Below are 12,772 nucleotides of genomic sequence, written 5' to 3'. Positions count from 1 at the left end.
AGAGCATCTTCTCCCTAGCAGCAAAGGACAGCAGAAGATTCCACCAGGCATTACTCACCAAGTTTAGGGACTCATTCAGAAGCAGCATGGATGGTGGCAAGGGAAATGCATCTGCAAACACATCAAATCCACCAAAAGCCTTTTTCGCAGTCACAAAGTCCAAGGCAATAGTTTGGAATGGATCTCATTTGAATAGCCGAAGCTTCATCTCACCAGCTCTTTAGTCCTGATTACTTATGAATAATAAAATGTGTTAGAATCATTTTCCACTTAGCAACAACCATTCATGAATGGCCAGTGTTACTATTCATGCTTCTCTGTTAAAAACAGGCCTATTTTCTTGCTTTCTAAAAGTGAATTGTGTAGTGTGAGCATGGATTTGGAACACAGCAAAACCTGGTTAATTCTGTACTACTTTACACTGTGCCAGTTTGTAATAATGCCTCTTAGGAAACTGACCTGAGGATATAATGCAAAAGATACTTTGAGGAGGGTGGGGAGGGAGGAATTGCAACTTCTTCCTTTTTCTTTCAGCTCCTGTCTCTACTGTGTAATTGAGTGTCCACTGCCTGGTTTGCCCTTGCCTATTTTGTCCTTGTGAATACCATCCCTGGTCTCCTGGTTTGAAAGTTACTTTCCCCTAGAATGCTTTTGAGGAAAGCGAGCATGTCTGGTGTCTAGTCCTGGTCAGTGTCCTCTCTATCCCTAGCAACTTTAGTCACCCTTTTTTATGGAGGATCTTTTGGCCATAACCTCAAAGCCCCATTACTGTCTAGGCTGTTGTGTATGGCCAACTTGTCGTGTATGGGGATAATGAAGAAAAATTCTTCTCAATTTAGAAATGTCTCCTATTCTTCATTTAGGTTTCAATTTAAATATTACCACCTAAGAAAGGCCTTCCAGGACCAATCTGTCAAAAGTGGATTCTTCCCAGTTACTCACCAAAATCCTCTGCATATGCCTTTCCTACCATTCACTATAACCTGTCATTGCCTTTACTTGCAAATCCTAGGGGCAGCCTGCATGAGTTCTAATCCCAACCTCATCATTTGCTGGCTAAGGGGTCTTATGCAAGTTATGTAACTTTGTTTTCAAAAAAGTTTTGCATCAGTAAAATCAGGAACTCAGAGGACTGCTGTGAGGATTGAAGGAGTTAATACATGTAAAGTACTGAGCATGGTGCTGGGCACATATTAAGTGCTATATAAATTCTAGCTATTGTGATTAGCCCCCTCCCTAGAACATGAAAGGCACAAAAACAGAGGTCTTGTCTCTCTCATTTTCAGAGCCCCACTCCAAGCACGTGGCCTGGCCCATAGGAGATGCTCTGTTACTAGCAGTTAACATGGAAACCCAAACATTGCTTTTCTCGATGATTTCTAAAATCCCCATCATGAGAAATTTTTCAGTGTCATTTTTTTCTTGGGTCTGCCTGCTGCCACTTTATTCAGGCCCTCCCCTCCCCTCCCCTCCCCCACCCCTTCCCGCACCCCTCCCCTTCTCTTCTCTGTCTCCAGATGCAGGCACAGACCCACACATCTTGTTGTTTACTCATGTAGGACAATTTCAGCTTTCAACTCCACCTTAGACTATGCTCCCAGTCTTTCTTTGCAGATCCAAAAGCAGGCCTTTTGAGGAGATTATCTATATCTATATCTATATTATATAACCATTATATTTATATATAATATATAAAATCATTGTGTCATATATATATATTAGCCATCAAAAACATTCCTTTCTTCCCTTTGTACATGACTTCTTTTGATTTAAAAAAAGTTTATGTTAAAGAAAATTACATGAAAAGACAGAAGATTAGAAATAACAAATATATATTAGAAAATATATATCTATATTATGTATTAGAAGATACAGAAAATTAGAAAGAAAAATATAGTTTAACTATACCCACAGACCCACCACATAATATATATAATCACTGTCAATGTTTTGGTATATTTCCTCTGTTTACTTCCAGATTTTGCTTCTCTTGATGAGAGAGAGACAGAGAGAGAGACAGCAGAGATATAACCAGCCATATTGCATCATGCCCTTTTCATTCAAAACTGTTTTTTTTTTTTAAACATTTATTTATTTATGGCTGCGTTGGGTCTTTGTTGCTGCGTGCAGGCTTTCTCTAGTTGTGGCGAGCAGGGGCTACTCTTTGTTGTGGTGCGCGGGCTTCTCATTGCGGTGGCTTCTCTTGTTGCAGAGCAAGGGCTCTAGGCGCACGGGCTTCAGTAGTTGTGGTGCGTGGGCTCAGTAGTTGTGGCTCACGGGCTCTAGAGCACAGGCTCAGTAGTCGCGGTGCACGGGCTTAGTTGCTCCGTGGCATGTGGGGTCTTCCCAGACCAGGGCTCGAACCCGTGTCCCCTGCATTGGCAGGCGGATTCTTAACCACTGCGCCACCAGGGAAGCCCTCAAAACTGTTTTTAAAGGAAGTGTCATATTCATTTATCTGTCCCACAGATGTAATTGAGTAGCTATTGGGCAGCAGGCACCAGACTGAGGTTGCACTGTGAATAAGACAAGGCTTATCAGATCCCAAAGTTTGATCTCTTACTACTTACCCACCCAGCCTCCATCTGTTCAGACTACTGATTTGTGAAGCATTTAAAACAGTACCCCAGGAGCAGTTTACTGTATAAATTCCACACGGGGCCTCGCATTAAAACTGCAGACCTATTTCTTCCAAATGTACCCCGGTTACTGCAAAACTGCAAGGCTTACATGGAAAGTGTTTTTCCTCCTCCTCATAGTGACTGTGGACTTAGCACCTTTTCCTCCTTCCCTCTCCCAGTGATGGGTACCTCCAAATTCCTGCCACTAGAGACAGTATTTCTAAGAAAACACCAAATAAGTCCGTTTGTAGACCTGGGAGAAAAATCCACTGGCATGTATACACTGAGTCACTGGGAGTGAGGTTTGTGTAAAGCTAAGTTAACCGAGTTGGGCCAAATTTCTCCCTCAGAAGCTGCAGTGGTCGATAGCCCCAAGCAACAATGCACGCAGGTCACTGTTACAACTCAGGAAATGTATATCAGATTCCATTATCTAGGTACCTCAGAGAGCAGCTAAAGCAGAGGATATGGGGAGGGGTCTGTCCCAGGAAGGCCCCAAAGGGTCCTGCGTTGACAGCATCTCCTGATGCACGGGTATGTCATAGAATGCTTCTCCAGCTGTCTCTTCAGTGTTGTAGATGTTTAGAGGCCAGGCCTTGGAGGTCAGCCACTCCCAATTCAGATCTTGGCCCTGTCACTTACCAGGTGTGTGACCCGAGGTGACAAGCTTGTTTTCTCTGAGGTGCTGCTGTCTGTACCTCAGAGGCTCTTTGTGAGGGTGAAATAGGATAGGGCGTTTCAAGTGTAAGCCCAGAAACTCACACAAAGGGAGGGCTCAGCAAACCCTGGGGAGCGAGTACTGCAGGGCATGTCCTGTGGGTTGGTCCCTGTGCAGGCTGAAAGGCCATGGTTTCTGCCCTCCACAAGCTCAGCCACACGAGGCGAAAAGATGACCAGATAGTCATGTGGTCAGTTGTGTCATCCCTGACCTGGCCACTTAGCCCACTGGAAATGCAGGCCTGACTGGGAGCCATAACCCCAACCTGGCCCCTCAGGTCTGCAGCAGGGGCAGATGGACGCTACTCTTGAGACAGATGCCGCCCACCTGCAGCCAGTCCAGTGTGGACCCAGCCCACAGCCGGGGTGGAAGCAGCCAGTCAGCACCACAGGGGCTCTGCTTTCCTGCCACTGACAGAGGAGGCTTGTTGTCTTTTTCTGTAGAAGACCCACTCCTTTTCCCCTCCCTCATCCCCACAGAGCCTAGACTCTGCTTGGCAGGAAGATCTTCCTACTCACTGCTCAGTCTTAAGCGCCTTACTCTGTATAATTTTCCCTGAGTTAAGATCGATGTTTACCCAGAGCATTATAGGGGAGACGAACTCGTACAACCTGGGGCTTAGAGAGCACCTAGTACCGGATGACAGGGAACAAGTTTTGTTTTATGGAGTCGCCATTTTGACTCCCCCGTAACTTGAGAGCACGTTGCACAGAAGTAAGTCATTTAGCTAATCAGTGAGCCTGTCCAAGCACCCAGCACCCGTGTCTCATCACGTCGTTGTTAGTTCCGGCTCGCTAACAGAATTTCGCATTGACGGTGAGAATGGATACGTTAATTTTTTCATCTATAGTTCATGTATTTGAGATGCAGATTTGTATATTTTTGTGCTGGGAAAATAGTTGGAACTGCCTGCTGTGTTTTCACTGGTATTTCCTGTGAATCCCTTGACTCTTCCCTAAATTGGGCAACCAAGCTGAGAGATTGCCTCAGGAAGGAGGAGACACAGCAAAGGCTTTTGAGGTTTTAAAACTGTGTGTTTGCATTTCAGATTGTAGGATCTGAGGGGGCATAGAGAAGTTAGGAGCAAAGCTTCCTAGCCTTCCAGACTAGAAAGTTGCTCCAATTAAGAGCAGGTGAGGAAGACAGTGAAGTAAGGAAGCTTAGACTCAAGGATGTATTTGAAAAAAAAAAAGGCCCTTTAGTCTTTCTTCCCCTTCGACCCCACCCTGCCAACCTATGCCCAGGTGGATGAAATTCCAGGAGCGGCTGACAAAAATCCAGCTTGGTTTGGGAGATCTAAGAGAAGAGAGGAGCTGTGCCCTGCTTCTGGTTTTGCTCCGGGAAAGGATGAGACCCCCGAGAAGAAATAGCTACATGGTACTTGTAGGAAGATGGACCCAGGACAGAAAAGGGCAGAGCTTCTAGGCGTGGCTTGAGAAGAGCAGGACATTCCCCACACACCTGGCAGGGCTCAGCAATCAGATAGAGACAACATCAAAGAAGCCCCGGGCCAAGAACAAGCCCACCCAGCAGCCCCTTCGGGCCCGAGGGACTGGGATCAGGTCGGGCTGAGGGTTATCAGAGGAGAGGAAAACAGAGCAGGTAAGCCTGTTCCACAAAGCCTGGGTGCTACGCTACCCCTCCCCCAGGAGCACAGATACCACTCTCGAAAGGAGGGGTGCACCCTGAATTGACTGATCCTGGGTTTCATGATGGAAAGAGGCTCTTAGTAGGAATGACGTTATGGAAAAATAGTTAAACTTCTTGCTCACTGGAGTTTGTGTACTGAGATTCCTACCTGCTGTACTCAGTGGCATTTATAAATTTAGATAATTACAATAGCTTTGGAATATCTTCTTCTGTGGATGTCAGGTGACTGATATTGCTCTATATTACATAGCTTAATGTGTGTGGGTTGGTGGGGGAGTACAGCCTTGGATTCTCTTCTTAGAATAATGTTTTTAAGTGTATAAAAATACAGGCTTAAAAAGGAAATCAAATAGGGAAATAAAGGTAGCAAAATATTTAGAAAACAAATTTCTGATGTAGTAATTATGTGATTCTTTACTCATGCACTAAATAACACGATCTAACAGTCTAATAAATATAATATCAAAGTGGTGGTAAGTATATACAATATTAACAGATGCCTACAGCAAGTAATACGAAAAGATCTGATTTGTACTGATGACAACTCACAGGTTGTTTATAGTACTGTGGTTTATTACCTACATGCATAATTAAAAAAAGATTCATTTTAGTTAAAGGTTAATGAAAATAAAGATAATTTTTCCCATCCAAGTTCAAAGATCTCCTGGATTCTACCCATGAACTCTTGAAATCTTCAGACCCCTGTACCATCTAACTTTCTTTTTTGACCAAAGATTTCATCTGAACCTTTCAAAAAACCCCACCAGACTCCGTGTGAGAGAAAAAGGTCGAGGAGGGGTGCGTTGCAGAGATAATATCACCTAAAATAATTTCCTCTTAACAAAGTGTCCAAGAGATTTAGGGGTAGTCAGGTCTCGACAAACCCTTCTGCATTCATTATCATCCAAGATCATAAATTTAGGAGTCATAATCCTAGGTAAATGTTGGGAGTATAGACAAAAATATCCCAGTTGGCCAGGGGCTGATTTTTAGATAAAAACTAATTCCCTGGCCTTGTAAGCGGGATAAGTTTCTTAAAGATAAGATACTTTGTTCCCCAGTGTCCCTAGGGCAGTAAGTAGAAAACGGCAGTAGTTGACAAATGCTGTTTGGATGAATTAATTAACTGATGGATCATGCAAAAACATTGAATTTCAGTCTGGGCAAAGCGATAGAGCACCCAAGTGTCATTTCCTTAGCAGTAACCTTGGCAAAGAGAAAGGGCTTGATTAAAGTCAGCTAGTGTTATTTTTACTTTATAAGGCATACTTTTTGTATGCTAGTATCTAGCCTTGTAGCCTTAAAAAACGAATGTAGCTTTCCAAGGGGCTTCTTTATCTCTAGGGTTTGGATAGGGATTAGGTAAAAATAAATGGCACAATGGGAACAGATGTATATATATATCTGATTCACTTTGTTATAAAGCAGAAACTACCACACCATTGGGAAGCAATTATACTCCAATAAAGTTGTAAAAAACAAATAAATAAATAAGTAAATGGCACAATGAGTATGAAGGGCAAATAGCACAGAGGCTGTATAATCAGTAAATGCACAATAGTTGGTATTGTTACTATGATCTAATGTAGTAAATGTAGTAGTTTTATTATTACTGTTAATATTACTGTTAGTAATATCAAGGTATTGAGTCCAATTTAATAATGTATTAGAATCACAAGAAGAACATTTAAAAATACTTATTCCCCAATATCTCACTGAATCAGAATTTCTGGGGAGGGACCCAGAATCTACCTTTTGAAAAAGCTGGCCAGGGATTTGGAAAGGAAGTAAGGAATAGGAAATTGGAGCCCAGAGGGAAACCAAGTTATTACTGTCAGCATATTAAAACATTATTTTAATGCAAGCAGTGAGCACTTGTCAAGGTTTCACGTATTCATGAGAGAATACAAGAATACATTTAATGTATTCATGAGAGCACTACAAGAATGACAAAGCAAGTTCCACAGATGATATGAAAAACTGGGATTTTATAGGGAGTAGAAAAAAATAAGTAAGGCTGAGGATAAGAATGCTAATTGGTTACAAAACTGGTGAATGTCCTTTAGGATAATAAAGCCATAGATTTCTGGATTATTTTTTTCTACCAGACGGAAGAGAAAAACATTGTACTTGATCATTTTTCTGTAAGTTAACCTCTAACTTAACAGAGTTGTAAAATGACTGGTTCTTAATCAACAGTAAATAGAAACTCAAAAAAAAATTGATTCTCAAGTAAAAGGTCATTGTGGGCCCCTTAATTGCATCTGCAAAACGAACACATCAACCTGACTGATTTCCTTCATCTTGAAAGTCTAAAGTACTTACATATACTCAGGTATTAAATACAGGCCACGATTTGTATGTGATGTCATATTTTAGTACTGGGAAATGAAGTAACAATTACTCCTTGCACCACCCCCTCAGAACTAGTTACTATGGGGGGAGGGCAAAATGGGTAAGGGAGACCAAGTGTATGGTGACAGATGGAAATGAAACTTTTGGTGGTGAGTATCCTGTAGTGTATACAGAAGTCTAAATACAGTTCACCCTTGAAAAGAGCGGGCCTAGGGGTGCTAACCCACCATGGATCATGTAGTATTGTATTACATATTTTTTGAAAAATATCCACATACAAGTGGGCCTGCATAGTTCAAACCTGCGTTTTTCAAGGGTCAACTGTATAACGTTGTCCACATGAAACTTATATAATGTTATATATGTGGAATTAAAAAGATGGTACAAATGAACTTATTTACAAAACAGAAATAGAGTCACAGATGTAGAGAACAAACTTAAAGGTTATGGGGAGGTGGGGAGGGGGAGTGGGGAGGGATAATTGGGAGACTGGGATTGACATATACACACTACTATATATAAAATAGATAACTAAAAAGGACCTACTGTATGAGCACAGGGAATGCTAGTCAACACTCTGTAATGACCTATATGGGAAAAGAATCTAAAAAAGAGTGGTTATATGTATGTGTATACCTGATTCACTTTACTGTACACTTGAAACTAGCACAACATTGTAAATCAACTATACTCCAATAAAAATTAAAAAAATAAACCAATATTACCTCAATTTAAAAAATAAAGAGGTAAAAATCAAAAGAAAAAAAAGTTACTGTGAAATATTCTCTAGTCTTCCTGCTCTGATGCAATATCTCCTCAGTTTTCCTACCCTGCTGTGATCTGAGGAGTGACTGGAGGGTTCTGCCTTTTGCTCATCCAAATCATCACCACGCCGCTGCCTGTTGATGACACCTGAAATCCTACCATTTGAGATTCATTTCCTAAAGCCCTTATTTTTGTCTAAAGTCTTTCTTTCTTTTTTTAATGGAAAATACCCTCAAAGGGAATGTTTGTGGGGACTAAGACAGCAGTTGTTTAAATATAGCTCTTCTCTGACCATGATTCCAGCAGAGACTTAGCTTTTCCTCATTTCCTTACAGTGAACAGTATATTTTTCCTCCAGAGATTTAGAGAAGGGAGGGGAGAAGAAAGAACCAGCTGGAACTCTCCAAATGTTGTGAATTTGATACCATGAATGAGCTTTAATCACACAGGGGTAAGAAGCTCAGAATTTGGGTACTTCACACAGATGCCTTTGATGTACCTCCTAGCAGACGTGCAGGGTCTGACTTTCCTTGTTTTACTTTGTCAGTGTTTTCTCTCTACTGTATGGCAGATTGAGGTGGTAGGGACCATGGCAGAAACATGAAGGAAGAGGTGGTATGTGTATACATTGGCTTGATACATTGTTTTGTCTGCCCCTCATTTCCACATTACATCCCTATATATTGTTCAAAGTATTCCACCTGTCATAGTTCATTTGTCCAGAGGAGACATATGACTTGCATTAGCCAATCAGAACAGTCTTGGGTATTTTGGACTTGAGTTCTAGATAATAAAGTCATTTTCTCCTGGAGGTAAGTGAAGCTCTTAGCCATAAAGCTTGGGGAATATCAACAGCCATGCTTCTACTATGTGAAAAAGCCTGCAGGCAGTAAGACAAGCAAAATATATAAAGAAAGAACAGAAATGGAAATTGAAGAGAAAACATTCAACGGTATATGATTCCAGTTCCAACTGAGACACAGATTCATCCACTTCTTAGGTTCTACAGTGGCCTTGCAAGGTCACATGAGTGCCATAAATTATTCCAAACCAAGGCTAAATCAATGGTAAAGTCCTTTAGAACAGGAAACATGCCAAGGCTAGTCACATGATTGTCATTTAATAAAAAAAGTATATTGAAAAGAAGTTTGGAGAGTCTATCAGGTAACAAGAAGACAGCATTTCTAGTTCCTCCTGTGGCCCAGAAGGGACCACAAAGAAGAAAGCAAACCAATTTAATGAGTGAGAAGCTAAGCTGAAGATAAACCCACTGTATTTCTCAATGAATCCACCTTACTTTCTGAAGAAGCACATTGGAGGAATATGTGTGATAAGAAAGTGAACCTTGAGTGATGAACTGTTTTAATATTGCCCTTCAATTTGGTAAAAGGTGACTACAGGCTTGCAAGCTCACTGTCATCTAGTTCCTGTTTAGAGGATACAACTCAGGCCAATCAGAGCCTCTTTTCTGGGGATGTGGAATTGGGACAGAGAGCTAGCTTAGGTCTTCCTGGGGTGCTGGATGCATACATGTTAAGTCAGGGGTTGGGTACAGCCACATTCTGCCTGCCATGGGACCAGAGTTTCCAAGGAAGCTGATCTGATAAGAAAGAGTCAGGATCCACGGAAGCACCTCACACAGAGAGGTGGAGTTCTGAGGGTTCTGGCTCACAGCTTCAGCCCCTCCTGACCACCAAGCAACTCAGGCCATCTCGTGCGATCCACAAGACCCTGTTGTATCTGGAAAATAAATCCTCATCTGGAAGGTAAGGCAAGCAGAGTTGATTTCTGTTACTTGCCACCAAAAGAATCCTAATACTGCTGGCAAATGTCTTTCAAGATACTCTCAAGAAAGGCAGTTAAAGTGTACTTGTATTGTTAAAATGCCTAGAAGTTATCTAAGTTTCCGTGGGGCAAATGTTGGTGTGTGCATGTAATTCACTCCAATGTAGTACGCTGCAACTAAGAGGCTGAGAATTGCCTCATGAGAGGTCCCGCAGTTTTGGAAATGTGCTACCTGCTCTGTTTCAAAAATTTGATTTGCATTCAATACAGAAACCTGGAATTCAGATTAAGAGTGATCTCTTGCCCCTCTCTGTCACTTTATAGAACCCAAAGTGAAGATACGGGTCTGATTTTCAACAACAGTAGCATAACAATGACAATAATAATACTAATAATCATTTGTTTTGTGGCTTACGAAATGCTTTCACATACGTTTTCTTGTTCCATTATTTTCTACTCACCCTCCCAGAGAGAGGTGATGTGAGGCAGTCGTTATTAGCTCCATCTCACGGAGCAGGAAATTGAGTTAGAGAGATTAAGTGACTTGCCCAGGTCAGTGTGGCTGAACAGTACTGCTGGGGCCAAATTCAAACCTTCTGACCTGGGGTCTGGTGTTTTCTCCAAAACCTTGTGTTGCTAGGAAAAACGCTTTCACAGAGCTACATGGGACTATCCATCCAGAGGGAAACAATGTTACAGGAGTGCATCAAACAAGGTAACTCACCTTTCTGCAGACCAAGGAGAACCTCTTTCCCAGTGCACAGAATGGCACTGTGCCAGAGCACAGAGAGTGACACCCCTCCAGAGCCTGTGGGTCCCCACAAAATCACCTGGGTGCAAAAGAAGTTCACATGACTGCAAAGAACTTAGGACAGTGTTTGGTGTATCATGAGCTACATATTTGGCTGGATGAATAAATGAGTGAGTGAATGAATGAATGGATGAATAAAATGGGAAGAAAAAATGTATTAGTCTATAATCTAGGAATACACACACACACACACACACACACACACATATATATTTTTTTGGCCATGAGGTTTGCGGGATCTTAGTTCCCCAGACAGGGATTGAACCCAGGCCCTTGGCAATGAAAGCACAGAGTCCTAACCACTGGACCACCAGGGAATTCCCAATAATCTAGGAATCTTAACCTAAAAAGACTATACATAGGCTTCTGAGGACCCATGAAACACTGAAATTTGAAAAAAATTTCTTGTATTATGTGCATTTTTCTGGAAAGAGGGTCTGGGTTTCATCAGAGTCTCAAAGAGCTGGCTGAGCCAAAAGGTTAAATATGACCAGTATTAATTATAAAGGGAAAAGAAAATGTTGTAGAAGAAAATTCTCCCTTTTGTGACCAAAGAGGCACATTGTTAGTATGTTTTGGGATTGAGGAATCAAGCCCAGCCATGTTTGATAAGGGCTGGAATTAAGAAAGGTTATTTGGGTCACTTTTTCTGGCATACTGAGGGAAGATCAAATCAATGAGAGAGTTATTTAGGATGGTATTGCACGGAGAATGCCTACAAGTTAGGCCATTTCTACCTTGGCTGCAGAATCCTGAACCAAATTTTGAAATGAGATAGTAGGATTTTGATTCCTCAAGCTTTGTTTTACATTTTTATAAAATAAACTTATAGTCCATCTTTTTGGAAGTTTTAGAGCAATCCTTCTCAGAGACAGAAGACCTACATCTATAGAACAGCCTTTCATAAGTGTAACATAGTGGAAAGATTTCTGATAGAGAATGCCCCTTGTGTTGGGTTTCTATATGATAAACTACATCTTGTCCTTATAGTAACTAATGTTCTAAATATAGCATGAAGCACAAAATAATTCCCTCTACAAGGCAACATGAAATTGTTATGACAACAGTAGTTTTAAAAATAAGTAGATGAATGCTTGTGTTTTACTTCTTTTTTTCCTATAATGAGTTTTATAAAGCCTTAGGCATGAGTCAGACTTTCATCCTAGCTTAAAAATACAAAAACAAACAGAAATGGAGTGAACACACTTTGAAAAGTTTTCTCCTTTAAGGAAAGAATAGTTAAATCAATTATGTTGTATGTATATGATACACTAAAGTGTGCGTTTTGCATTATGTCAAGAGAAGAGTCTGCAGGGTATACACAAAAATGTTAACATTACCTCTAGGTGGTAGTATTACAAGTCACACACACAGAGCTAATCTTTTTTTTTTAAAATTTTATAGAAATATAGTTCGCATCCCATAAAATGTAACTACTTTAAGTGTGAACTTCAGTGGTCTTTAGCATATTCACAGAGTCATGCAACCATCACCACATTCTACTTGTAGAAATTTTCACCACCCCAAAATGAAACCCCATCTCCATTAGTTGTCATTCCTCTTTCTTGACTCCACACACCCAACCTAGACCCCGGCAACTCCTAATTTACTTTTTATCTCTATGCATTTGTCTATTCTGAAGGAGTCACATACATGGGATCATATAATATGTGACCTTTTGTGTTTGTTTCTCTGGGGTGTCCTAGGGGAAAGGGTGCTACCCAGCATAGTAGCCATAGGAGAGGACCAGTGACCTAGATGGGCGTTCCCATCCTCCTGGCAACTCTGATTCGGTGAGGAGTGAGTAACTGACTCAACGGGACCAATCAGTGTCCTTCTCTAGTACTAAAATGCACGAAAGGGAGAGAAAGGTGCACTTTCCTTTGGGATTGTTAAGCTTGCAGATCTGGATTTACAGTTGTTGAAAACCATTGTCCCTGCTGTGTAGATGAAGCCTGTCAGCAAAGGAGAGAATACAGCCACCACTGAGGGGCACAGCATAGTTTAAGCCTCTGGGTCTGAACTTCCCACTATGAGAACCAATAATTTCCCTTTTTATTAAGTTAG

Source organism: Mesoplodon densirostris, chromosome 3, assembly GCF_025265405.1.
Source record: "Mesoplodon densirostris isolate mMesDen1 chromosome 3, mMesDen1 primary haplotype, whole genome shotgun sequence".
In the NCBI taxonomy this organism is placed as follows: Eukaryota; Metazoa; Chordata; class Mammalia; order Artiodactyla; family Ziphiidae; genus Mesoplodon; species Mesoplodon densirostris.
This window is presented reverse-complemented; position numbering follows the sequence as displayed.